A 25,271-nucleotide genomic window follows, 5' to 3' on the forward strand; every position below is an offset into this window, starting at 1 on the left:
GCCTTGGCCATTTCCCAGGGCCCTGATGGTCCTTTGGTCTGAAGGACCCTTTCCTGTTCCAGGATCCCTAGAGGCCAGTAGAGAAGGATTCTCTTGAGTTGCAGAGCCTGGAGTTCCACACAGACAGGGGTGATGAGGGAAACTGCTGATAGCCAAGACGGCATCCCAGAAGACACGGTTAACCCCCGGAGGCCGGCTGTTTCCAAGAGCGGGAAGGACACGAGCTTTATTGATGTGGCCGGCGCTGTGCCGGGGTGTTTACACAGGCATCCCAGCCCAGTCCTTGAACCTGTGATGCAGGTCCTGAGCCTGTTGGCCCTCGGAGCCATTCCTCCCCTTTCCTGCTCCGGGTTACAGCACGGCTGGCCGCAGCAGGCCGTGTTTCCTAGCGTCCAGCTAGGTTCAGCCCAGGGAGGCAATGGCAGAGCCTGGAGGGTGGGGTAAACAGCCAAGCCCTAGGGGTATTTCTCCTCCTTCGTCCTTGTTCAGGTAGCATCCTGGCAAGGGCCGTGTCCTCTGTGGTTCCAGCCTCACCCTGGTGACCTGACCCCTGGGCTGTGGAAACACGGCTTCCCTCCCGAGCCTTCAGCCCACAGCTATCTTCCTGCTAGCCTCTGGACTGCCACCCCTTGCCCCGTTTGGCTTCCAGCTCTGCCATCTCCTCTGTAACCAGTTCCTTGCATCACAGTCACTCTGTTTGAAAGCCTCCGGGAGTTTTGGTTTCTTCATCAAACCCGGTATCATCTGTCTGCTACACTGAGAAAACAGAAACACGGCGATAAGGTACACGGACTGAACAGCTAGCAAGTGGCAACGGATTGGAACCCAGCTCTGTGTGACTCTGAGGCCACATTTCATCCACATACTTCCTCCCACTGCCCTTGAGCATCCATCCACCTGCTAGGGGGACTGGCCTCAGGTCCACCTGTGCCGTGGCTGCCATGGGAAGGTCTCACAGCCCTCGCTGGAGGACAGAGTCCAGGCGATTTGACAGCAAGTGCTGGGCTCCCTGTTAAGATCAGATGTGTAGCCCCACACCGTAAGCTTTGTTCCTAATGTTGGAAAGTATTTACCCTGCACCTTTCCTGGAAACTGTGAGATCAGACTGTTCCAATGAGACTTTGAAAGCTGTCTTTGATTGACTCGCTTCATCATCCCCTCAGAGAATGTCTATGCTGAGGATCTGTAATCCTCTCACCACCAAAGTAAGGCATGAGTTATTTTTTTCTGAGTGTTTCCCACCCCTGCATTCACCCCACAAGGGACTGGATGTTTTCTATCTGATGACTTGTTAAATGATCTAGATCTCTGAACCCGCAGTGTGGTCTGCGGACCGGCAGCATCACCTGGCAGCTGGGAGCCTGCTGGAAATGCAGAATCCCAGGGCCCACCGCAGCCCTGCTGAATCAGGATGTGTACTTTAACAAGATCAAGATCCCCGAGTGATTCCTATTCCTGTTAAAGTTGGAGAAGGGCTGCCCTAGATGATGAAATAGATATTTACTTGGCACCTGTTATGTATAATCTCATAACTATAATACATACCTTGTGCGGAAGCAGTAAGAATTAAATGAATTAATATATTACTTCAGTGCCTGACACGTGATACATGCTGTATGCTTTAGTATAATAATCATTACTGTTATAACTATTTGCTGGACCTCAGGTCAAGCACTAGGGGACTCAAAGATTAATAGGTGAATAAGACAGAGCCTTGCCTTGAGGAGTTCTCAGGCTGTCGAGAGATGTGTGGACAAACAAATAATTGGGTAGAGCCTGTGCTCTAATAGTTACACACCAAGCTACGGGACCTGAGGTCTGGTTAGTACTCTGTGACTTACAAACAAAATCACATCCTGTATTACTTGAGCATAAAACTGCTTTGTAAAGTAATATGATCATATCACGCCATTACTGAACTCAGAGGGGCAATGCCCAAGGTCACACAGGAACTTGAATCCAAATCTTTCAAATCCAGTGCTTTCCTGTCCCCGACACAGCCTCTTCGAAAGAGAAGGTACCAAGTACATATGGGTCTTGGAAAGTGCAAGGTGGAAAGAAAACTGCAACCAAGGACCAGTGTCTTAGGTGACACTGGAGTGGCTCCTCGTTTTGTATTTGTCATTGGAGAAGGACAGTGATGAGGGTTGGAACTGAAGTGGCTCCTTCTCAGAACTTACAAACAAGTGGAGATGAAGCCCAGGCAGCCCACGGGGGTGCAGGATTATTCTGTTGGGTTGAGGGTGGGGTTTTTTTTGGCAAATTCAGGAACACACCCCACTGTCCCGCCAATGTTTGCTTTTAGAAAGCTGGTCTCGCAACCTAAATGTCCATCAACAGAGGAATGGATAAAGAAGATGTGGTACATGTATACAATGGAATATTACTCAGCCATAAAAAAGAACAAAATAATGCCATTTGCAGCAACATGGATGAACATAGAGATTGTCACACTGAGTGAAGTAAGTCAGACAGAGAAGGACAAATATCATATGATATCACTTATATGTGGAATCTTTAAAAAATGGTACAAATGAACTTATTTACATGATAGAAATAGAGTTACAGATGTAGAAACCAATCTTATGGTTACTGGGGGGGGAGGCGGGCAGGGATAAATGGGAGATTGGGATCAACGTATACATACTACTATATATAAAATAGATAACTAATAAGAACCTACTGTATAGCATAGGGAACTCTACTCAATACTCTGTAATGACCTATATGGGAAAAGAATCTAAAAAAAGAGTGGATATGTACATATGTGTAACTGACTTACTTTGCTGTACAGCAGAAAGTAACACAACATTGTAAATCAACTATACTCCAATAAAAATTAAAAAGAAAAGGCTGGTCTCATGCTCCCTCTTGAAGCTCAGCTGAGGGAGCTGTGTCCACCAGTCCTTCTTTCCCACCGTCAGCTCAGGGTCAGCGTATGGGTCTTCCAAGCAGGCTCTCCCAGTGGTGGGTGAAGAGCAGCGGTTCTCAAAGTGGGGGCCCTGGGCGAGCCTCTGTAGCATCACCTGCGAGATTGTCAGAGATGAAAATCCTCCAACCCACCCCAGACATACTGAGACAGAAACTCTGGTTGGGTTGGGGAGGCCCGGCATTAGGTATTTTAACAAGTCCTCCATATGATTCTGAGCTAGAGAACCACCGTTCTGTTGCTGTCCAACAGAACTTTCTGCAGTGGTGGAAATGTTCTGTGCTCGCGCTGTCCAATACAAAGGCACCGTGCACACGTGGCTGTCAGGCACTTGAAACGTGGCTAGCGCAGCAGAGGAACGGGATTTTTTAAATTTACTGACTTTTAATCAATTTGAATAGCCACATGTGACTAGTGGTAGACAGTGCCGGTCTAGAGGACAGTCTCTCCCTCCCCTAGTTCACATATTAGAAATAGTCACTCCCCAGCCAGATGGGAGGTGGAAAGTCTGGAGAAGTACAAGGAAGTAAGACGTCAGGAGGGAGACGCTTCATCCAGGCCTGGGGGGGAAGGGGATCCTGCTGAGGCTGAGCTGAGACTGTGGCAAGGGTAGACACTCTAGAGACCCCCGGTCCTCTTGTCCCTGAAGGTGGCACAGAAAGCCCTTAGCTACAGCCTCAGGGAGAGGCTCTGAAGTGGACGTCGGGGGACAAACAGGGCAGGGCTGAGTGGCAGGTGTGAAGGCTCGTTGACTCGTAAGCTAACAATTCAAATAAACTAGAAAAAGGCCTCAGAGATTCAGCAAAAAGAAGATGAGCCTAAATTAAAGCAGGAAAGGTTTGGGTCTGACATGAGGAAGAACTGCCTGACAGAGTAGCTGAGACAAATCTTGCTGTCGGAACCTGAGGAGGCTCTGTCCCTGCAGGGGAAGAGTGGGCTGGTGAAATGTCCCTCTCTCCTAGCTCCTGTTTCATTGACTAGCTTGGTGACCATGAACTAGGGGGCTTGTCCTGGCCGGCCTTGGTTTTTTTTATCTGCAGTAGAGAACCCAAGAGGCCGAACACCAAGGGGAGGGAGACAGGATAGCAAAGCGATTAAGAGCTCAGGCTTCTAGAGACAGACATGGTCTGACACTCAGTGTGGCCTCAGCTATGGGACCCTGTGTAAGTTATCTGACATTTCTGTGCATTAATTTCCTCATCTGTAAAACAATTCTGCTAATAATAGAGGTGTCATAAAGACTAGATAAATGCAAAACATAGAGCATGGTGCTGGGCACGTGGCAGCAGCACGATAAAAATTAAAAAGCTTACTAGGTGTGCCAAAGCCTTTACATGTACTCTTTACTCCTCACAACAACCCGAGGAAGCAGTCCAGTTATTATACCCATTTTACAGATGAGGAAACTGAGGAACAGAAAGATAATATAACTTGCCCAAAGATACAAACACAGCAGTCAGGCTCCACAGGCTGTGCTTTCAAGTGCTGCTCTAAAGTGCCTCCCATACATGCTCACTTTTATTAGCCAGGTGGAGTAGAAAGGGCAACGTTTTAAGAATCAGGAGTTGAAGGCCCTGAATCCAGTCCCCTCCTGTTGTGACCATGAGCTCCTTCTCCCACCCCGCTCCACTGTTCCCATCTGTGCAATAAAAAGCATGGACTACGTGGCCCTCGGAGCCTCAGGAGCTGCGACAGTCTTCGGGAAGAAGCAAGACAGGTCTGCTCTGTGAAGTTGAAACCCACCTTCGCCGGCTGGTCAGAGAGAGACTGGCCCAGAAGGCCCTGGAGGCTCCTTCCAAGTTGAAGACCACTTAAAGGTGTGACCTTATTCCAAGGGCTCAGAGAGGTCTAGCGGGAAAGGCCAAAGTGTAAGTTGGAACCTAAGACTCCAGTCCTGGCTTGACAGGTTGAGCTTAGACAAGCCACGCCCTCGCCACGCCTCCTCACAGCCAGGGCTGCCTGTGCCCATCTTCTCTGCTGGCTTGGCTGCCTATCCACCCTCCCAGTCCCAGGAGGTGAAGGTTGACTGGTCCAGGCCAATCACGTAACTCCGCCCCTCTGTAGGTGATTGGCTTAGACCTGAACACAGGACTCAATCCTAGCCAGTGAGGAGCAGTCACCAAAGCACTGCTGGGAGAGGATTTCCTCCCTAACACCACAGGAGAGCCTGCTTTACACGAGGACACTGTGGATGTTTAGAACTGCTGCAGCCACCTATTGCCCATGAGAAGTAGTCAAGAGAAGCACAGAGAAGCTGGGACCTGGTGTTATGGAGCCCCTGAATTAACCAGCCCTGCAGCTAGCAGTACCACTTCTCAAGGAGATAATAAATCTATTGCTGTCTAAGTCATTTTTGGTCCAGTATTCTCTTTCTCACATTCAGATGCATCCTAAATTACACATTTAGTTCTCTCATTTGTCAGATGAAGATAATACCACCAGGTTCTTATGAGGATAAAATGAGATGAAAGATGTGAAAATGCCTAAAGCATCTATGAGAGGCTTAGTATTTCAGCTCCTGAAAGCTAACAGCTTTACAGATGGGAGCCGGGAGGGACTATTAGTCCTGTTGTAACCCACTGATAGACGATTTAACGCCTAAGGGGCTTTTCTATGGGGGAAAAGAAGCTCCCACAATTGTGTAGACTTTCCTGAATCCTTAATTTGTTACAATTACATCTAATTAAGAGAACTCAGAAAACCAATTTTTCTCAGTTATAAATATGATGAATGATATGTTCTTAAACAATTTGAAATTCCACTACAAACAATCCATTTGATTCTTCTGAATAGTTCAAAGACCTCAAATAGCAGAGAAAATATTCAGAAACACAAGTTACACAACTTATTACTGCACCTACTTATACCCACCCTAAACACACACACCATGGCTTTAATTCATTATTCTGCACCTGATATATTTCCTTCCCAGGGTTATTGCTACATTTATTAATCCTTTATTGCATTTCTTATATCGTCCTAGGGTTTCAATAATATATACTCCTTCCTGAGGAGTCATTAGTCTTACCAGAGCCAAAATTCAGAGGACACTTTCTCAGACAAGCTGAGGACATAGAATCAGGCAATTGGCTAATTGGTTCTTGGCTGGGACATAGGACCTGGATTGTCCAATGTCAGGTGACTCAAACATGAGCCCCTGGACTCCAGGCTGGGTCCCTTTTTATAAAAAATTTTTTACTTGTGATGACTTGGGGATTTTAAGCATCTGTCTTTTTAATGGATTTTTTTTTTTACGTTTTTTAATTGAATTTGGTATCTTCCTTGAGATGATGTAGTGAGAAGGGCACTTCGTTTGTGAGATCCTCTTCCCTTAAACCCGTCACTCTTGTCTAACCGTGAGAAAAATATCAGACAAACCCAAACCAAGGGATATTCTACAAACTACCTGAGCAGTACTCCTCAAAACTGTCAAGGTCAGGGCTTCCCTGGTGGCGCAGTGATTGAGAGTCCGCCTGCCGATGCAGGGGACACGGGTTCGTGCCCCGGTCCGCGAGGATCCCACGTGCCGCGGAGCGGCTGGACCCGTGAGCCATGGCCGCTGAGCCTGCGCGTCCGGAGCCTGTGCTCCGCAACGGGAGAGGCCACAGCAGTGAGAGGCCCGCGTACCGCAAAAAAAAACAAACAAAAAACTGTCAAGGTCATGCAAAATAAGGAAAGACTAAGAAACTGTCATAGACCAGAGGACACCACGGAGTCACGGTGGGATCCTGTGGGATCCTGAACCAGGAAGCAGACATTAGCAGAAAAACTGATAAAATCTGAAGAAAGCCTGGATTTAGTTAATAGTAATGTGCAAGGTTGAACCTCTTAGGTTTAACAGGCAACAAATGACCAGATAACGTGTGGGTATAAAGTTTCAGTTATGCAAGATGGGTAAGTTCTAGAGATCTGCTGTATGACATAATGTCTATAGTTACCAATATATATTGTGCACTTAAAAATTTAAGAGGGTAGATCTCATGGTAAGTGCTATAAAACAAAACCAACAATAAAAAAGGGGGCAGGATACAAAGACACTTTGGGAGGTGTTTGGTATGTCTACGACTGTGATTGTGGTGATGGTATCCTGGGGTTTGCATATTTCCAAACACATTAGATACGTGCTGTCCTTTGTATATCATTTATACTTCAATAAAGCCATTTTTTAAAAAAAGAAATCAACATTGGAAGGAACTGAATGAGAAGTCTCTGTATTAATTTTGCAACTTTTCTCTAAATCTAAAATTATTCCAAATGAGTTTATTTTTTTTAATGTTGCCTTAGTCTGGGCTCCCCCAGAAGCAGACACTGAGACAAGAATATGAGTGGAAGTAGTTTCTCTGAGAGGAGATTCTAGGAATCACCCGTCAGGACGTGGGGACGTGAGACCAGGAAGGGAGGAATCTAGAGAGGCCGTGTCGGCAAGCAGGTGACCACTGTGGGTGACCAGGCACAGTCCTGCCCAGAAACATGGGAGATAGTGTAGATCACACCTCAGTTACCCCAAGTGGGAGGCAGGGGTGCTGGAGTATTTATCCACCCTTCTCATCAGATATCGGTTGAGGGCTGCCCTGGAGATGTACACTTCCAGGCGGCCCACCTGGGCCAAGCTGGTTCCAGTGGCCAGAGACAGCCCTCAGGCAAAAAGTGGCAGGACTCGTGGTCTGAAGCCCAGTGACAGATGAGGGGATTATGGGTACCGAGGGTAGCCGGACAGGACACGGACGGCACCTGCCACTTTCGGCATCTTTCCCAGAATTGATTCTACCTTTAAATGTCTCTTAGCTGATACCATCTAACCCATTTGTCCTATTAGGATGTACTGACCTGGTCCCACAATATTATTTGAAACTTATGTATTCTTTTACTTGCATTTTATTATTATTCATATAAGACCATCGAAACATTTCATCTCCTACCAGATGAGGGATCGAATGTGCAAAGTGAGCTCCTCTCCTCAGGACACGTGACGAATGTGTCACCAGGAGCAGCCTGCGGAACCCTCTCCCTGCTTGCTTCTTCTGTGTGCCGCCTCTCAGCTTTGAGCTCCCCCTGCCTGGATTTTATGTCACCGCAGTGCTCATTGACCCTTCCTGCCCTTGCCACTGTGTCTGTTTATTCTGGGATTATTTGGTTGACTCGCAGTTCCTGGTGTTTATTCATCCCTGCCTGTGCAGATAGAAACAATGACATATCCTATCAGATACAAACTAGGAAACAGAGGTCATTTTAATAATTTACATGAAGGGGATACATCGAAGGGAATTGAGTATACAGCTGAGAAGCCGAACAGGAGACAGGGAGATTAGCAACTTGAGGAAACCACTAACACCTTTGGGCTGGTGAGACAAAGGAGAAGGTGGTAGTGGAGCCCTGAGGCTGGGGGCCCCCCAAAGAAACTGGCACCATGGTGGCTCCAACAGGACAGCGGCTGGAGCTATAAAGGTGATGCAGCCGATGCTGGAGACGGCCGGAGACAGAGAAGCATGGGGAGAAACAGCCTGGCTTCTCCTTCCCTCCCACTCTCCAGCCTCCCTCCCAGCTGGTCACACCCAACCAGAAACCTGGGAAACGCAGCCCATCAGAGCCAGTCCCTGTGTGATGAGCAGAGGAGAGGGGCCAGGAGTGACCCGGAGGCTCACACACCTGTCCCTGCTTGCTTGGGACGGGTCATTACAACCAGTCACACGCCTTATAGAAGAAATGAAATACTCTCACATATTAACAACCCCTTAATTTTAGGATAAAAAGCAAATACTATACCCCACTAGTCATCCACTTCAAGTCATTCAATTCCCCTTTTGTTCAATGTTAGACTAACAGTTCTTATTTGCATATCATTATGAACTCATGGCCTTTCACGAGTTTTCTCCAATAAACCACATGATTAGAAGGTCAAATTGTCCAACTTGTCCACGTGAGCACCTTCAGGATGCCCTTGGCGTCCTTGATAGCATTCTTCCTTTCTGGATCATGAGATGATCCAGAACTTTCCATCTGGATTATCTCCCCCCACGCCCCAAGATACAGAATCATCTAGTTACTGTGTACTTCAAATAGAATAAAACAAACTGCCTTCCTTTGAACAGATGCTATAATTCAGACTCTCCCCTCACCTTAATCCAAGTTAATAAGGGTTAGGTGATTTTTAACGCTTCCATGTTAAAACAGAAAAAGAATGAGACGTGGTCCATAAAACGGTGCTGATGTTGTAGCATTGAAGTGAGAAGAGGTCATTGCCTTTCTGCCTCTTCCTTGTCTTCACCCCCAGAGCCACTCGGTACCTCTGAAGTCTGACTTGTGAACTAAGGAGGCCTCCTGAGCTTGGTGAGGGGACAGCTTATAACGGCTACCGTGCTTGGGCTGCAAATAATAAGGGACTGAACGCAAACTGAATTAAACTGGAGAGAATATTGTCAACTTCAGCAAAGACTTCCAGACCAGGTGCGCTTCAGGCGCAGGGCGGAAACAAGGACTCAGGTTCCTTCCACGTCTCTGCTCGTCCAGCCCCAGCACTGGACTCATTCCTAGTCTGGGTCCCTGTGGTCTTAGCTGCTAGCACCCCAGCAGAGGGGGAGAGAGACAGAGACGGAGAGACACACAAACAGACAGACAGGGTGAGACACAGTGAATGGATCTGGCTTCTCACCCCACCCCGCCCCCACCCACAAAAGGTAGGACAATTTCCCAGAGACCTTCAGCAAACCACTCCTTGTGTCTCATCGGCCGAATCAGGTCATGTGCGTTCCAGAACCAGTCAGTAGCAGGGTGAATGGGATTATTCTCAAATACCTCAGGGCCACCCCGTGAGCTGAAGTTAATTCTTCAAACTGGAGTTCTCCTGTGCTAGGTGAGAGGGGTGGGATAGACAGTGCGGAGGCCACCATTATACCCACTATCGTAATATGGGTGGGCACTGCTAACTAGATTATGGGTGAGCACTCCTGGGGCACCTGTGAGCACTGCTAGGTTGGGGGTAAACACTACCAGGACACGGGTCCTATATATTCTGCCACTGCTGGCTCCTCTGAGCCAGGCTCAAGCTTGGCTCCCTCACAAGGGAGCCGGCAAAGCAATGGGATCTGGAAGATGGAGTCCAGTCGTCCGCCCTTCACTTGGGAACGAGTCACATCCTCTCCTGCACATCTCTCTTCAACCCTCAGTGGTGGCATATGATCCTCACTCAATGGGAGTGCTGGACTCTGCCTGGGCCAGCAGGAGCTGCTTCCTAAAGCTGGGGCAGATGGTCTGCAGAGGAGCTCCTGACACCGGCTGCTCAGCCACCATCGACCTTTAGCACCTTCCTGGTCACGTCTCTCCCGGGATCTGGGGGGAGGAAATGTGCTCCAGCGGTGACAGAAAAAGGAGTAGCTGTCAGCAGAGACCATTTCTCCACAAAATTCCCCTTCACCTTAAACCTTTTAATCTGTCAAGTACCTGCTTGGAAGGAGCGTAATATTATGCAAATAAAGAAATACCCGTAGGGCACAGACCATTCACACGAGAACCTGGATAACCCAAGCAGCAACGGTGATTCCTTCCCGACTTCCGATGTTTCACTTACCTTTATCATTTGATCCCCAGAGCAACATTGGGAAACAGGCGAAGAAAACGACATTATCCCCATTTAATAAGGGAGATGTCTCAGGTGCTTAAGTATTTGCTTAAGCCTTGTCTCAGATCTGACACAGGACTTGTATCCAAAATACATAAAGAACTCTTAAAACTCAACAGTAAGGAAACCAACAACCCACTTTCAAAAATGACAAAGGACTTGAATAGACCTTCACCAAAAAGGATGTAAGAATGGCAAATAAGCACATGAAATGATGTTCAACATCCTCAGCCATTAGGAAAATGCAAATCAAAACCGTAATGAAATACCAATTCATACCTACTAGAATGACTAATAAAAAGACAGACAATACCGAGTGCTGGCAAGGACACAGAGCAACTGGAGCATTTCTGGTGGGGATGCAAAATGGTACAGCCACTCTGGAAGATGGTTTAGCGATCTCTCATAAAGTTAAACATATACTTTCCATATAACCCAGAACTCTCACTCCTGGATATTTACCTTAGAGAAATGAATACTTATATTCACACAAAAACCTGTACACACATGTTAATAGGAGTTTGTGATAGCCAAAAGCTGGGAAAACCCAGATATCCCTCACCAGGTGAATAAACAATACAGTGGAATACCCCTCAGCAATGAAAAGAAACAAACTGTTGATAGACGCTGACCTGGATGCATCTCAAAGACATTATGCTGAGTGAGAGAAGCCAGTCTCAGAATTACATACACTAAGATTTCATCTACATGATGTTCTGGAAGGGACAAAACTGTCGTGATGCAGAGAACATCGGGATCGCCAGAGCTTCTGGGTGGGGGAGAGCATGGCCATAAAGGGAGTCTTTTGGGGTCATGGAACTATTCTGTGTCCCAGTTTGGGCGGTGGTCACATACATTTATAAGTCTTAAATTTAGAGAAAAGGAAAAAGAGCCAAGTTGTACTCTATGATAAAGTTTAAATAAAACTTCAAAAATGTGGTGATTTGAGACAAGGTCAAGTCCTTGCCCGCTGCTGTCTCTGCCACAGTACACAGCCTTCGTCAGCTCCAAGCTTTGCTCGCGGCACAGCCCTCGGACCTTCCCTTAAAGCCTTGTCTTGGGCTTCCCTGGTGGTGCAGTGGTTGAGAGTCCGCCTGCCGATGCAGGCGACACGGGTTCGTGCCCCGGTCCGGGAGGATCCCGCATGCTAAGGAGCGGCTGGGCCCGTGAGCCATGGCCGCTGAGCCTGCGCGTCCGGAGCCTGTGCTCCGCAATGGGAGAGGCCACAGCAGTGAGAGGCCTGTGTACCGGAAAAAAAAAAAAAAAAAAAAAAAGCCTTGTCTTTTACAGAAAATTCTACTAAGGTTCACTCTCACATTTCCCAGCCCGTGAAAGTAAGAAATTCGAAGGAGAAGGAAGAGAGCTGCTGGAAGCAGGCATGCTGGCAATGCCGACAGCAGCAGCTGGCAGTGATCTTTCAGAGGCAGAAAAGTATGAAATGCAAACATTTGCATTTGGAACACACTAGTGTCTGGGCTATTTTGTTCAAGGGCTAACAACCCCAAGCACACACCTCTGAGACATGGGAGTCTCATGTCTGAGACATGGCTGAATGAGTCCGCCTGCATATCGGTCCTGGTTCCTGATGAGGAACCTGAATCCCAAGAGAAAGGTCACTTCAGGCTCCTGGCTCTCTCTTTGCAGAAGCAGGAAGGACTCAGTAGAGTAGGTGTCTAGTCCACTCACCAGCAACCCTGAAGGTTAGACGTGATTTACCTTTAGATGGAACAAGAATTTGGACACCAGGATGCCATTGAGTATACCTGTCAATGGCCAGCACCTGCCCTCAGTATGACCTTGCTGTTGTCTCTTATTCCCATGACCAGTGGCCATCACCTCGAACATTTATTGATCACCTACTATGTTCCTGGCACTTTCTTAAGAGATTTACGTGGATTGTTCCATTTAATCCTCACGATAGCCCTATGAGTAGGAAACATAAAAAGTCCCATTTTACAGATGAGGAAACTGAAGCCAAAGAGGTCAAGTGACTTGCTTAAAGTCATACATCCAGGAAGTGGTGGAACCAAGACTGTATAACTCCAGAGCCTCCCCTCACAACCACTAAGACATACTGCCTCAAAGAGGAAGCCAAGGCATGGAAAAGAGCACAAGGAAAATGGACCTTTAGAGCTGTATTAGAAGGGAAGAAAAAGTAAGGATAACTAAGAAATTGGTGGTTCTTTTGCAAGGGATAGATGTTTAGAGTAACCTACAGAATGAAGAGTCTCATTTATACCACAATGTGTTTATACCGTATATAACTTTGTTCCCCCTTTGCATCTGAATTTTTGTCAGTTATATCACTTCTAGATCATTTAGAATCTATTCTTCCATCATAGTCACTGCATGTGTTTTGTCTTGGTCTACAGTGATATGAATCAATGTCCTCTGCCCGTTTTTTTGTTTGTTTGTTTGTTTGTTTTTTGCGGTACGCGGGCCTCTCACTGTTGTGGCCTCTCCTGTTACGGAGCAGAGGCTCCGGACGCGCAGGCTCAGCGACCATGGCTCACGGGTCTAGCCGCTCCGCGGCATGTGGGATCTTCCCGGACCGGGGCACGAACCTGTGTCCCCTGCATCGGCAGGCGGACTCTCAACCACTGCACCACCAGCGAAGCCCCTGCTCATTCTTTTGTTGAAGATTTTCCCATCATCTCTTGGGGGAGTCTAAGTTTATCCTCTAACAGATTCTGCCATTCAAACACTAGGAATTCTCAGTTGCCTTTGTACTTGGATGACAGTTTGGCTTAGAATAAAGATAATACTTCTTTTGTTTTTTTTAAAAGGAATGAAGTGTTTCATTCAATAGTGGCTCATAGCTAGGACATAATCAAATCCTCCAGAAACAAGAAAAATTGATTCTCAAAGCTATATTAGCAACTGCTCCAACCTGCACAAAAGTTATTAACTACATGAGAGAGTTTTAGCAAAACTTACAAAGATATTTAACTTAATGTGTGGGAATGCTTACGAGAAATGAGACATCATAGAATTGCAATTCCTGAGAAACTTAGTCATACGTACACACCTTTCCTTTTGTAACCTAGGTATTCTCAATGGTCTCAGGAATTATACTCCAGAATTACATGGGTCTCCTGTACAGTATGGAATGAACTTGGGTGCTTAAAGGGAAAAGCCCTCAGTTGTCTAGAAAATCCAATTTGTGGAACATTTCTCCCCAAACCACAGAAGATAAACCTCCCCAGTGCCCGAAAACTCCCTTGCAGGAGTTTTCTGACCTTAAAGAAAAAAATAGTAGGGACACCAGGGTAATGATTAAGCCACAGAAATCCCTAAAGTATTTGTGATGTTAAAAAAAAAAAAGAAAGAAAAGGCAGAAACTGTGGAAATCAGCCTTTGAGATGCCCTTTCCCCACCCCAATGATCACTGCCTCCTGGTTTTCACATCCTTGTTTCATCCCCTTCCCTTGAGTGTGGGTGGAGCGAATGGCTTGCTTCTAACAAATAGAACGTGGCGGAACTAATGGGACACGACTTTCAAGATTAGGCTATAAAATGACTGTCTTGGGGGACTTCCCTGGTGGTCCAGTGGTTAAGACTCCATGCTCCCAATGCAGAGGGCCCAGGTTTGATCCCTGGTCAGGGAACTAGATCCCACAAGCTGCAGCTAAAGATCCCTCATGCCGCAACTAAGACCCTGCACAGCCAAATAAATAAATAAATATTAAAAAAACAAAAACAAAAAGTCTGTCTTGGGCCTCAGCCTCTCTCACATTACTGACTGCGGGGAAGCCAGCTGTCACGTCACCAGGCAGCACTGTGGTGAGGCCCACGTGGTGGGGGACCGAGGACTGCCAGCGACCGTGGACGTGAGCTTGGAAGCTGATCCTCCACCTCCGCTGAAGCTTCGGATGAGGCCGCAGTCCTGGCCGACAGCCTGACTGCAACCTCCTGGGAGATCTTAGCCAAAAACCCTGAGCCACGCCACTCCTAATTTCTGACCCACAGGAACTAGGAGATAATAACTGTTGTTTTTAGCTGCTGTTTGGAGGTAATGTGTTATGTAGCAATAGATAACTAACACACAAATTAGACAGACTGTCAGTGACAGTTTATACATTATAAGTTGATAATAAAGACTACCTTACACTGCATTCCACTTACCACCTCTTGCATACTGGAAACACTCAAGATTCTGTCACCATCACCGTTTCAAAGAGATATTGTCATTTGTAACTGGATTTGCTCTGATCATTTGAACGGAGAGCTAGGTACAGTAAAAATACATCTTGCCCGATGAGAGCTAGGTGTAATAAAGGAAACCTCTAAGCTCCCCTAGGCTACTGTGGAAGACACCCCAAGGCCCTGTCTCCCGAAGTACCATTTAGTTTTTGCTTTTATAGAAAGTGTGTATATAGTGCAGAATATGATCATTTGATAGAATTTTCCAAGGTGGGGTGGATTTACTCCAAAAACTTTTCCTGGGCCAGCTTTCCGTTTGGATTACTGGCAGGAAAACTTGCTCCCTCAGTGCCTCGACCTCCTTCCCACACACTCAGAGGAAGGAGCTCGGGCTTACAGGACATGGGGGACCAAGTCTACTTCTGTTGAACTGCAGAAGGCAACTCCACGGTTGAGCGAGGACCTTGCGAAGGGAAGAACCACCACCATCCCCAGGGGCATTTTTCCTAGGAATGCTGGCTTGGGGAGCTTTCCTGAGCCTCCTCTGGGCCTCGCTGTCCACACCTCAGCCTCCCTTTTCTGCTGTCTCAGGACCTCTGCAGCGCAAAGACCCTCTCAGGCCTTAACTTAAGACTCCAGGAAGGAAGGGGGACTGCACACTCTGAACACGGTGACACGCGCTGGGTCACCTGACTCAGCCTGACCCCTGGATTCCTCAGGTGTCTTTGGTGGAAAATAAAGCCCAGACTCCTCGGCCCAGCCTGGGATGAGGAGAGAAAGGGAGGCGGGAGAGCGGGAGGGATGGTGACTCCAGCCCCACAATCCTGGGCCTGAGAAGCATGCTTCCATTGTGTGCAGGGACGTGGAAAGAAACCATCTCTTGACTTGGCCCGTTCATTCCATTTGTTCAGGCATGTTTTTTTACTCTCCTTTTCCTTAGTTCAATTCAGTTAATAAGTTGAATGCCTAGAACTGGCTTAGATCTGATTTCCTGCTTAAAGACAAATCATCAAAACAACAAAAGTCATTCGGCCACCCATGACCCTAATAATCAGGAGAACCTCTGCATCCACAGTAGCCTGGATCCAGGTCAGCATGAGTTAGGGGAGGGGAGAAGGTTACCCAGGAAACCCGGAGGCTATTTGGGATGAGTGAGACCTCAGAGGGACATAATGGATTGTTGGACCAGATGGTTCAAGCTGGCCTTGTGTTGCTGAGTCCCAGTCTCAACTCTAATCATTCAGCGTTATTAGTCCCTGTTGGGTAGAGAAGCCTCTGAGGATAAGGGCTCCATCTTCTCCTTTTGGGACCCCACCCCCAACCCCTGCCAGTGGCTCAGCAGGAAGTGTTATTGATGGATGGTGGCTTCCCCTCTGAGCTCAGGGTCTTGCCCGGCAATGTCCTAAAGCAAAGCAAGGCTGGAAAGTGGAAAGGGACCTCTAGGGGGGCAGATTGGTTCATAGACACTTATGTAGGATTTCCCCACACTGGCTCAGCCCTCGGCATTACAGCCCAGACCTAACAGGTGGAAGGAGTTGACCACCTACACATATAAAGGATGAAGAGAATGCTGACTAATTTTTATTGAGCCTGGTATGCTCAGAGCTGTGTCAGACCATGTATTATAAGAATAGCTACAATGTGAGTTAGGAGGGACCCAGTTTGATTCTAGGTAGGATTTGGGTATGCCTGGACACATCTGGAATACCAGTGGGGAAGATCCCTTCAGAAATCTGTTTTCATGAGGACTGAGAGATCACCTGGCAAGAATTTACCCCGAGGGGAAAAGGGAAATTACCTGATGTGAGTGTGGTAACATCTATTAGGATCAGTTTCAGCTGACTATAACACACAAAAAAAGGAAACCCTCAAAATAGCTGTAGCTTAAATAAGATTGAAATTTATTTTTCTTTGATGCAAAGGAGGTCCAGAACTGATGGTCCAGGACTGGCATGGAGATTCCACAGTATCATTAGGGACACGGACTTCAACCTTTCTGCTTCACTGTTTAAGGACATAGCTTCTGTCTACAAGCTCTCCTCAGGGTCCAAAATGGCTGTTGGAGCTCCAGTCATCACAACTCAGGCTGTTGGCTGAAAAAATGAAGGCAGAAGGCAAAAAGGGACACATTTATAGCTGAGAAATTTCCCTAAGCAGCCTTCTTTATACACAGCATTTCTGCTTATGTCCTGATGGCCAGAACTTAGTCACATGGACATATTGAGTTCCAAGGGAAGCCAAGAAATCTTGTCTTTTACTCCAGGTGGCAAGGGGCCCAGCTGAACGTCAGTGTTTACCTCCTAAGGAGAAAGGAGAAGATGGATTTCTGTATACGCAATGAGCAACTTCAGCCATCGGAACACCGCCAGGGAGTCCTATGGCTGCATGTCCAGGGCCTCAGAGAGGAAGGAGGCCTCAAGAAAACTCTGAGACCCAAGGACGGCTAAACTGGGTCCCTTCCACTGAGAGTAACATCAAAGAGGGGAGAAGAGCTTTTTCCCGACAGTTTCTCCAAGCCATAGCTCAGCTTTGATAAAGGCCCCCCAGGGCTGAGTGAAAGACAAGGGTTAAGGTGCCTGGCAGGGCAACACCAATGCGTGGGAGTATCCGACTTCTTGGTAAGCACGTGTGTAGGGCATTCCCTAACTGCCCTCACAAATACTTGAACCAACTTTAAGGCACGTAAGATTATCCCCTTTCCAATAGCTGAGGAAACTGAGGCTCAGCCACGTGAAGTAATACGGGCCCGACGTCATACACCTGGTAAACGCAGAACTGTGAGTAAACCCAGGTGTGTTGATTGAAAAAGCCCTGTTGTTTCCACTCCACACCCTACCATCCCTTCTCTGTGCTAAGAAGAGTCTGGGGCTGGAAGAGAGAGAACGAAATGGGACAACAAATGAAGCCTGGGAGACGCTTGTGACTTTTTTCTGCCCAGAATCCCTTCTTTTGAGCAAGGATCCTGGCCCAGTCCTTATAATTGGTGGAGAGTCAACAACGGAGGTCCACTTCTCAGATCCCCCAGCGAGCAGCTAAGGCAAACTTAAACTTAGCCTCTTTCTCCTGGGAATTTGAATCTTGAGTGGGCCCACAGGGATTGAAGGAAGCGGGGCAAAATGCTCCCACAACAGCTCCCTACAGAGACTTTCTGTGAATCCCTGAGATATCGCTGACCTTCAGTCCCATGAACTACCCAAAATCCCAACAGGGCATAGATGCCAACAGCTATTCTCCCTTCTTCCTTAGAAATAAAACTTGCAGTTTACTGAGTGAATAAATGTACCCAGCTTTATTTTTTTATTTATTTATTTTTGGCTGCGTTGGGTCTTCATTGTTGTGCGTGGACTTTTCTCTAGTTGCGGCAAGCGGGGGCTACTCTTCAGAGCGGTGCGTGGACTTATCACAGTGGCTTCTCTTGTTGTGGAGCACGGGCTCTAGGCACGCAGGCTTCAGTAGTTGTGGCATGCAGGCTCAGTGGTTGTGGCACACAGGCTTAGCTGCTCCGCAGCATGTGAAATCTTCTTGGACCAGGGCTTGAACCCATGTCCCCTGCATTGGCACGCAGATTCTTAACCACTGAGACACCAGGGAAGTCCCTGTACCCAGCTTTAAAGACATTAACTCATTTGGGAGATGCACTTTTTTATCCCTTCTTCCTCCTTTTTTCTACCTGAAGTGCTGATGTGATGGCTGGAGCTACAATGACCATATCACAGCCATAAAGTGAACTGGAGGGTAGAAATCAGCCCTAAGGATGGTGAAGAGAAAGGCAGAGGAACCTGAGCTCCGGAGGAGCTCGTGAAACTACCATACCAGCCCTATGTTACCTACCTTCAGGCTTGAAGTGAGAGAAAAAACAATCTTCCAACTCATATAGGCTGATATTATTTCAAGTCTCAGTCATTAGCAACCAAGATAAATCCTAAGCAATATACCCATTTTCTTGCTTAAGTTAGAGGTAGTAACTTTGCTTCCAATTAGAGATGAGACAGACCCCTTTGAATTAACGAAAGTGTAACTAGGAACCCAAGGGGCAAAACGTATCCCTCAAAAACTGCTAAGGTAATTTGTCTCTCCTGACTAATACTTCTGCCCTTGGCACTGTCCTGCTGAATCCTCCACTACCAGGTGGGAGACTAAACAGGTGAGGGAGAATTCCCAGGTCTTGTGGTTATAGGAATAGGTATGTACACGATGATCCAAGATGGAATCCTTCAAACCCTGCTCATTGGGACTGGTTCTAGAAGACCACAAATATGCACCAGTCTTGAAATCGGCAGACAAGATTCAAGCTCATGGCCTGTGACTGATTCTATAATCTTTACTCTCTTAACCTCTCTAAGCCTCAGTTTCCTCATCTTTAAAATGGGAAGGAAGTAAAAATCAGTGAATATAGAAGTGCTTCGTTAAAGCATAATGCTCTTTACACATCATTGCTGTTAGTTTTTTTTAAGTGTTGAGTTTTAGCGATATTAAGAGGTAAGTGGGTTTGTGGGCTCACTCAGAAACAATATTCACAACATTGGTTGTGTTGTGAAATGAGCTCAGTTCCAAACAATTCCCTTGCTTTTCAAACCCTACTGACTCCTACATGGAGAAGGTCAGTGCTGTTACGTGTTACTCTTCAGATGTTGCTTGTGTTAATGTACATTTAACAATTTAAATAATTTTTAAGGGAGACATAGTCATACCCAACTGGCTTTCTTTGGAGTTGGTCAAAATTCAAAGGTTTGGAAGACCTTTGCTTGGGTTAGGTTTGGACCAACCCCAAAATATTTTACTGCCTTCGTGGTGCTCTGCATTCAGCCACGTGCCTATGGCCAAGGCCCAGGTAAAATTAGTTTTTCATAAGTTGACACAGAAAGTTTTACCCTAACCTTTTTTGTTTTTAAGATAATCCTTTGCATTTGCAAATTTACAATTTCCAAAGTGCTTCTGGACCCAGCAAGCCTTCCAGACTCACAACGACCCATTATAAGGACAAATATTATCTTTCCCATTTTACAAATGAGCCGATTATTTCAAAAGAACGAACTGAAAGTGAAATGATTTTCCCAGCATGGCCAAGAAGTGGTAGAAGTGGGACTTGAAGGCACCTCTGCTTCCCTCTCCATCCCCATGAAATGTGCTGGGCAGGCCATGTGATGTTGACATCTCCCACTGTTTGGGTTACAGCCAACATTTATAAGGCAAAAGACTAAGGCTGATCACTGAGACAATAGCCTTCAAACTTTAGTTTGCCAAAGGATCACCTGAGGAAATTATAGAAAAGGTCTGGGCAGGGCCAAGGAATCTGCATATTCATACTGTTCCAGAATTCTTGCTACAAGAAGTGTGGTCCTGGACCAGCAACCCCAGCATCACCTGGGAGCATGTTAGAGATGCAAATTCTCAAGCCCCATCCCAGACCCACTGTATAAAAGTCTGCATTCAAACAAGCTCCCCAGGTGATTTGTATGCACATTAAAGTTTAACAAGCCATGCCTTGTGGGTTTCAGATGCAGGTTTTCTAGACCTCGCTTTCCCAAAGAGCGTCCTGGAAAAAAATATACTGATCCATTTGGTTAATTGACTCAATTCCATGAAAAGGGGAAGTCAAGCAACTAAAACAACAGACCAATGGACTGAAACAACTGTTTAAAAAATTGAAATGTAGTTGATTTGTAATATTGTGTTGGCTTCAGGTGTACAGCAAAATGATTCTGTTATATATATACATATATTTTTCAGATTATTTTCCATTTCCCTGTGCTATACAGTAAATCCTTGTTGTGTCTCTGTTTTATGTAGAGTAGTTTGTTAATCTCAAACTCCTAATTTATCCCTTCCCTCTGTCTTTCCCCTTTGGTAACCATAAGTTTGCTTTTTATGTCTGTGAGTCCGTTTCTGTTTTGTATATAGATTCATTTGTATTTTTTTTAGATTCTATACACAAGTGATGTCATATAATATTTGTCTTTCTCTTTCTGACTTACTTCACTTAGTATGATATTCTATAGGTCCATCCATGTTGCTGCAAATGGCAATATTTCATTCTTTTTTATGGCTGAGTAATATTTTATTGTATATATATCCACATCTTCTTAAACCAATTGTCTGTTGATGAGCACTTGGGTTATTTCCATGTCTTGGCTATTGTAAATAGTGCTGCTACGAACACTGAAGTGCATGTATCTTTTCAAATTAGAGTTTTCGTCTTTGGGGGATATATGCCCAGAAGTGGGATTGCTGGATCATATGGTAGCTCTATTTTTAGTTTTTTAAGGAACAGCCATACTATTTTCCATAGTGGCTGCACCAATTTACATTCCCACCAACAGTGCAGGAGGGTTTCCTTTTCTCCACACCCTCTCTAGCATTTGTTGTTTGTAGACTTTTTGGTGATGGCCATTCTGACTGGTGTGACGTGATACCTCATTGTGGTTTTGATTTGCATGTCTTGAGCGTCTTTTCATGTGCCTGTTGGCCATCTGTATGTATTCTTTGGAGAAATGTCTATTCAGGTCTTCTGCCTGTCTTTTGATTGGGTTGTTTGGGTTTTTTGGATATTAAGTTGTCTGAGCTATTTGTATATTTTGGATATTACTGCTTGTCAGCTGCATCATCCACTTGTCAGTCGCATCTTTTTGCAAGTATTTTCTTCCATTCCATAGGTTGTCTTTTTGTTTTGTTAATGGTTTCTTTTGCTGTGCAAAATCTTTTAAATTTGATTAGGTCCCATTTGTTTATTTTTGCTTTTCTTTCTTTTACCTTGGGAGACTGATCTAAGAAAATATTACTACAATTTATGTTAGAGAATGTTTTTGCCTACATTCTCTTCTAGGAGTTTTATGGTGTCATGTCGTATATTTAGGTCTTTAAACAGTTGAATAATTTTAATTGTTTGATGGCAGCAGACAGATTTTCCATGCAGACTGGGATGGGAACCCGTTCTTAGGGACAAACGTGTGAAGCACTTGTAAACATTCTTTCTCAACTGCTCAGCAACCCTGTGCAATGAGGTGCGTTATCATTGCTTTGTAGATGGGAAAACTGGATCTCAGAGAAAAGGAGTGACATACCTCATATCACACTATTTGTAAGGAGTAGAATCAGGTTCAAACCCAAACCATCAGACCCTCTATTGCGGGACCCTAGTGGTACCTCAGTTTTAGCTACTCTGCAACAGTGATTCCAAAGTCTGATCCCCAGACCTACAGCAGCAGCATCACCTGGAAACAATAGAAATGCAAATTCTGGGGCCCACCCCAGACCTGTTGAATCAGAAAGCCTGGGAATGGGATCCAGATGACTGTGTCTTAAGCCCTCCAGGTGATTCTAATACACCCTCAAGCTTGAGAACCTCTGTGCTACAGATTCAAGACTGATGAGATGCATCAGGGGAGGTGGTACCCACCAGGCCTGACTAGAGGCCCAATGTACTCAAAAATATTCCAGCCTTCCATGGTAGCTGAAATTCCAGCACAGCTGGAGTTCTCTTAATATGATGCAGTGGGGCCTTGATACTCAAAGGGCGGAACAACGGTGTCCATATTACCTGGGAGTGTGTTAGAAATGCAGAATCCAGGGCCTCGCCCCAGACCTACTACATCAGAACCTACATGTTGAGAAAATTCAGAGGTACATTAGAATTTGAGAAGTACTATAGCAGACTGAGCACTAGGTTTGGAGTCTTAATTCCTGAGTGTAAATTCCAACTTCACCACTCTCCTAGACCTCCCATCTAGAACTCCAACCCTGCCCGGTTCCTTTAGGAACTGGTAACTTCCAGGTAAAATCTTCAGAGCCTCTGGAATGTGTGCCAGAGTTCACTCTGGGAAGCTGATACAGCTGAGTCTCAGCCAGCCCCTACTCATTTTGGGATCCTGCCCTTGACCCTGAGAGAAGTCCCAGGACTGTGACATTACCCTGAGAGTCTCCAGTGAGCAGACAAAGCCAAGAAGGAGTGATGAAATATTATGTAGCATGAAACAAAGAGACTGGAGGCGCGGTGAGGACAGGAAGGATGGGCTAGAGCCGGAGAAAATGGAGCAAAGGATGAGGGGCAGAAGGGAGAAGCTCAGTGGTTTAGAAGATTGTCTGCTGACACCAGGCTACTGCACCGTGCTGGACAACTCCTGTGGTGTTGAACCCATTCCTATTACTAGGTTAGGTTTCTGCCTCAGTGTCCCACTTGACATTCTAGCTCCCTTCCCTAGGCCCATCCTTAAGAGCCAGGCTGCTCCCCAACCCACCAGTGCCCCACCCACAGATGCTCTTCACTTCCTCCTCTTCCCATTGGCCCTTGCTTGCTGGGTCCTATTTGCCTTAGAGTCAAGACCATCTGAAGTATAACTACAATAGATCTTACAGAAATAAGGAACCTTGGAGGGATTTGGCAGTTAATCTGGTGGACGGGGAAGGAAAGGCTGACAAATACATCAGAAATAGCTGAGAAAACCCACCCAAACCAGGGATCACAGAGAAGAGAACAGAATAAAAGAAGTACAACACGGGTGGTGAAACCATGTGCACTTTGAGGGAAACCTAATATGCACGTGTCTGGGACTTTTAAATCATCAGAATACTTTTTAGTGAGAGCTATCTGATATCCAGGAAGCCTTTAGAACTATTTTAATAGGCTTTGTTAAGCTCTTTATTTTCAACATCAGGAAATTCTGTCCTGCCAGGAGGAGACTACTCGGATATCAGATTGAAGACTATAAGATTCCAGAAAAACTTAACATGGCCACACCCATTGTGAGACCCAGCTGGCCAACTTGACCTCCCATACCCACGCTGGCACTTCTCTCTGGGGTCTTCTCCATCTGGTAACTTTCTGAATCCAGGTGTATTAGTAGGCTCAGGCTACCATAACAGGATACCACAGACAAGGTGGCTTAAACAACAGAAATTCATTTTCTCACAATTCTGAAAGCTAGAAGGCCAAAACAAGGTACTGGCAGGGATGGTTTCCAGTGAGGCCTCACTGCCTGGCTTGCAGACAGCCACCTTCTTGTTGTGTCCTCATATGGTCTTTCCTCTGTGCATACACAGAGAGAAGAAGAGAGAGCTCTGGTGTCTCTTCCTCTTCTTATATACCAGTTGTATTGGATTAGAGCCCCACGCTTATGGCCTCATTTTACCTTAATTACCCTCCTTAAAGGCTCTATCTCCAAATGCAGTCACATTGGGGGTTAAGGCTTCAACATGTGAATTTGGGGACAGGAGAAACAATTGAGACCATAGCACCAGGGTTGAGAATCTGGGCTCCCTAGAGGCCACAGCCCTAAGTAGTAGAGGTGAGTCTCCTCACCTCTGCACCTCTGTTTCCTCCTCTATAAGGAATGAAGTAGGACAAAGCCCTGTTGTGTTACTGGGACCCCGAAATTCTTATTTTGGCTCTGCCACCATCCAGCTTAGTGTCTTTGGGTAAACACAGCCTTTCTGTGACCCATTTAGTAATATATAAAAAAAGAAGTGTCAACTCAACAACAAAAAACAAACAACCCAATTTTAAGGTAGGCAAAGGACTTGAATAGACATTTCTCCAAAGAATATATGCAGATGGCCAATAAGTATATGAAAAGATTCTCAACATCACTAATGATCAGGGAAATGCAAATCAAAACTACAGTGAGATACCTCATACCCATTAGGATGGCCATAATCAAAAACAGAAAATAGGGCTTCCCTGGTGGCACAGTGGTTGAAAGTCCCCCTGCTGATACAGGGGACACGGGTTCGTGCCCCGGTCCGGGAAGATCCCACATGCCGCGGAGCGGCTAGGCCCGTGAGCCATGGCCGCTGAGCCTGTGTGTCCGGAGCCTGTGCTACGCAATGGGAGAGACCACAGCAGTGAGAGGCCCGCGTACAGCAAAAAAAAAAAACCAAAAACAGAAAATAGGGCTTCCCTGGTGGCACAGTGGTTAAAAATCCACCTGCCAATGCAGGGGACACAGGTTCAAGCCCTGGTCCAGGAAGATCCCACATGCCACAGAGCAACTAAGCCCGTGCACCATAACTACTGAGCCTGTGCTCTAGAGCTTGCAAGCCACAACTACTGAGCCCACGTCCCACAATTACTGAAGCCCGCACACTGCAACGAAGAGTAGCCCCCTCTCGCCGCAACTAGAGAAAGCCCATGCACAACAACGAAGACCCAATGCAGCCAAAAATAAATAAATAAAAATTAAAAAAAAAACAGAAAATAACAAGTGCTTGTGAATATGCAGAGAACTCGGAAGGCTTGTGCATTGCTAGTGAGAATGTAAAATAGTGCAGCCAGTTTGGAAAACATTATGGCAGTCCCTCAAAAAAAGTAAACATAGGGACTTCCCTGGTGGTCCAGTGGTTAAGACTCCATGCTCCCAATGCAGGAGGCCTGGGTTCGATCCCTGGTCAGGGAACTAGATCCCACATGCCGCAACCAAAGATCCCGCACGCCGCAATGAAGATCCCATGTGCCTCAACTAAGAGGCAGCACAGCCAAATAAATAGATTTTTTTTTAAAGTAAATATAGAATTATCATATGATCCAGCAATCTCACCTCTGGGTATATACCCAAAAGAATTGAAAGCAGGGACTCACACATACATTTGTAC

The sequence above is a fragment of the Phocoena phocoena genome, chromosome 2 (assembly GCF_963924675.1).
Source record: "Phocoena phocoena chromosome 2, mPhoPho1.1, whole genome shotgun sequence".
Lineage (NCBI taxonomy): Eukaryota > Metazoa > Chordata > Mammalia > Artiodactyla > Phocoenidae > Phocoena > Phocoena phocoena.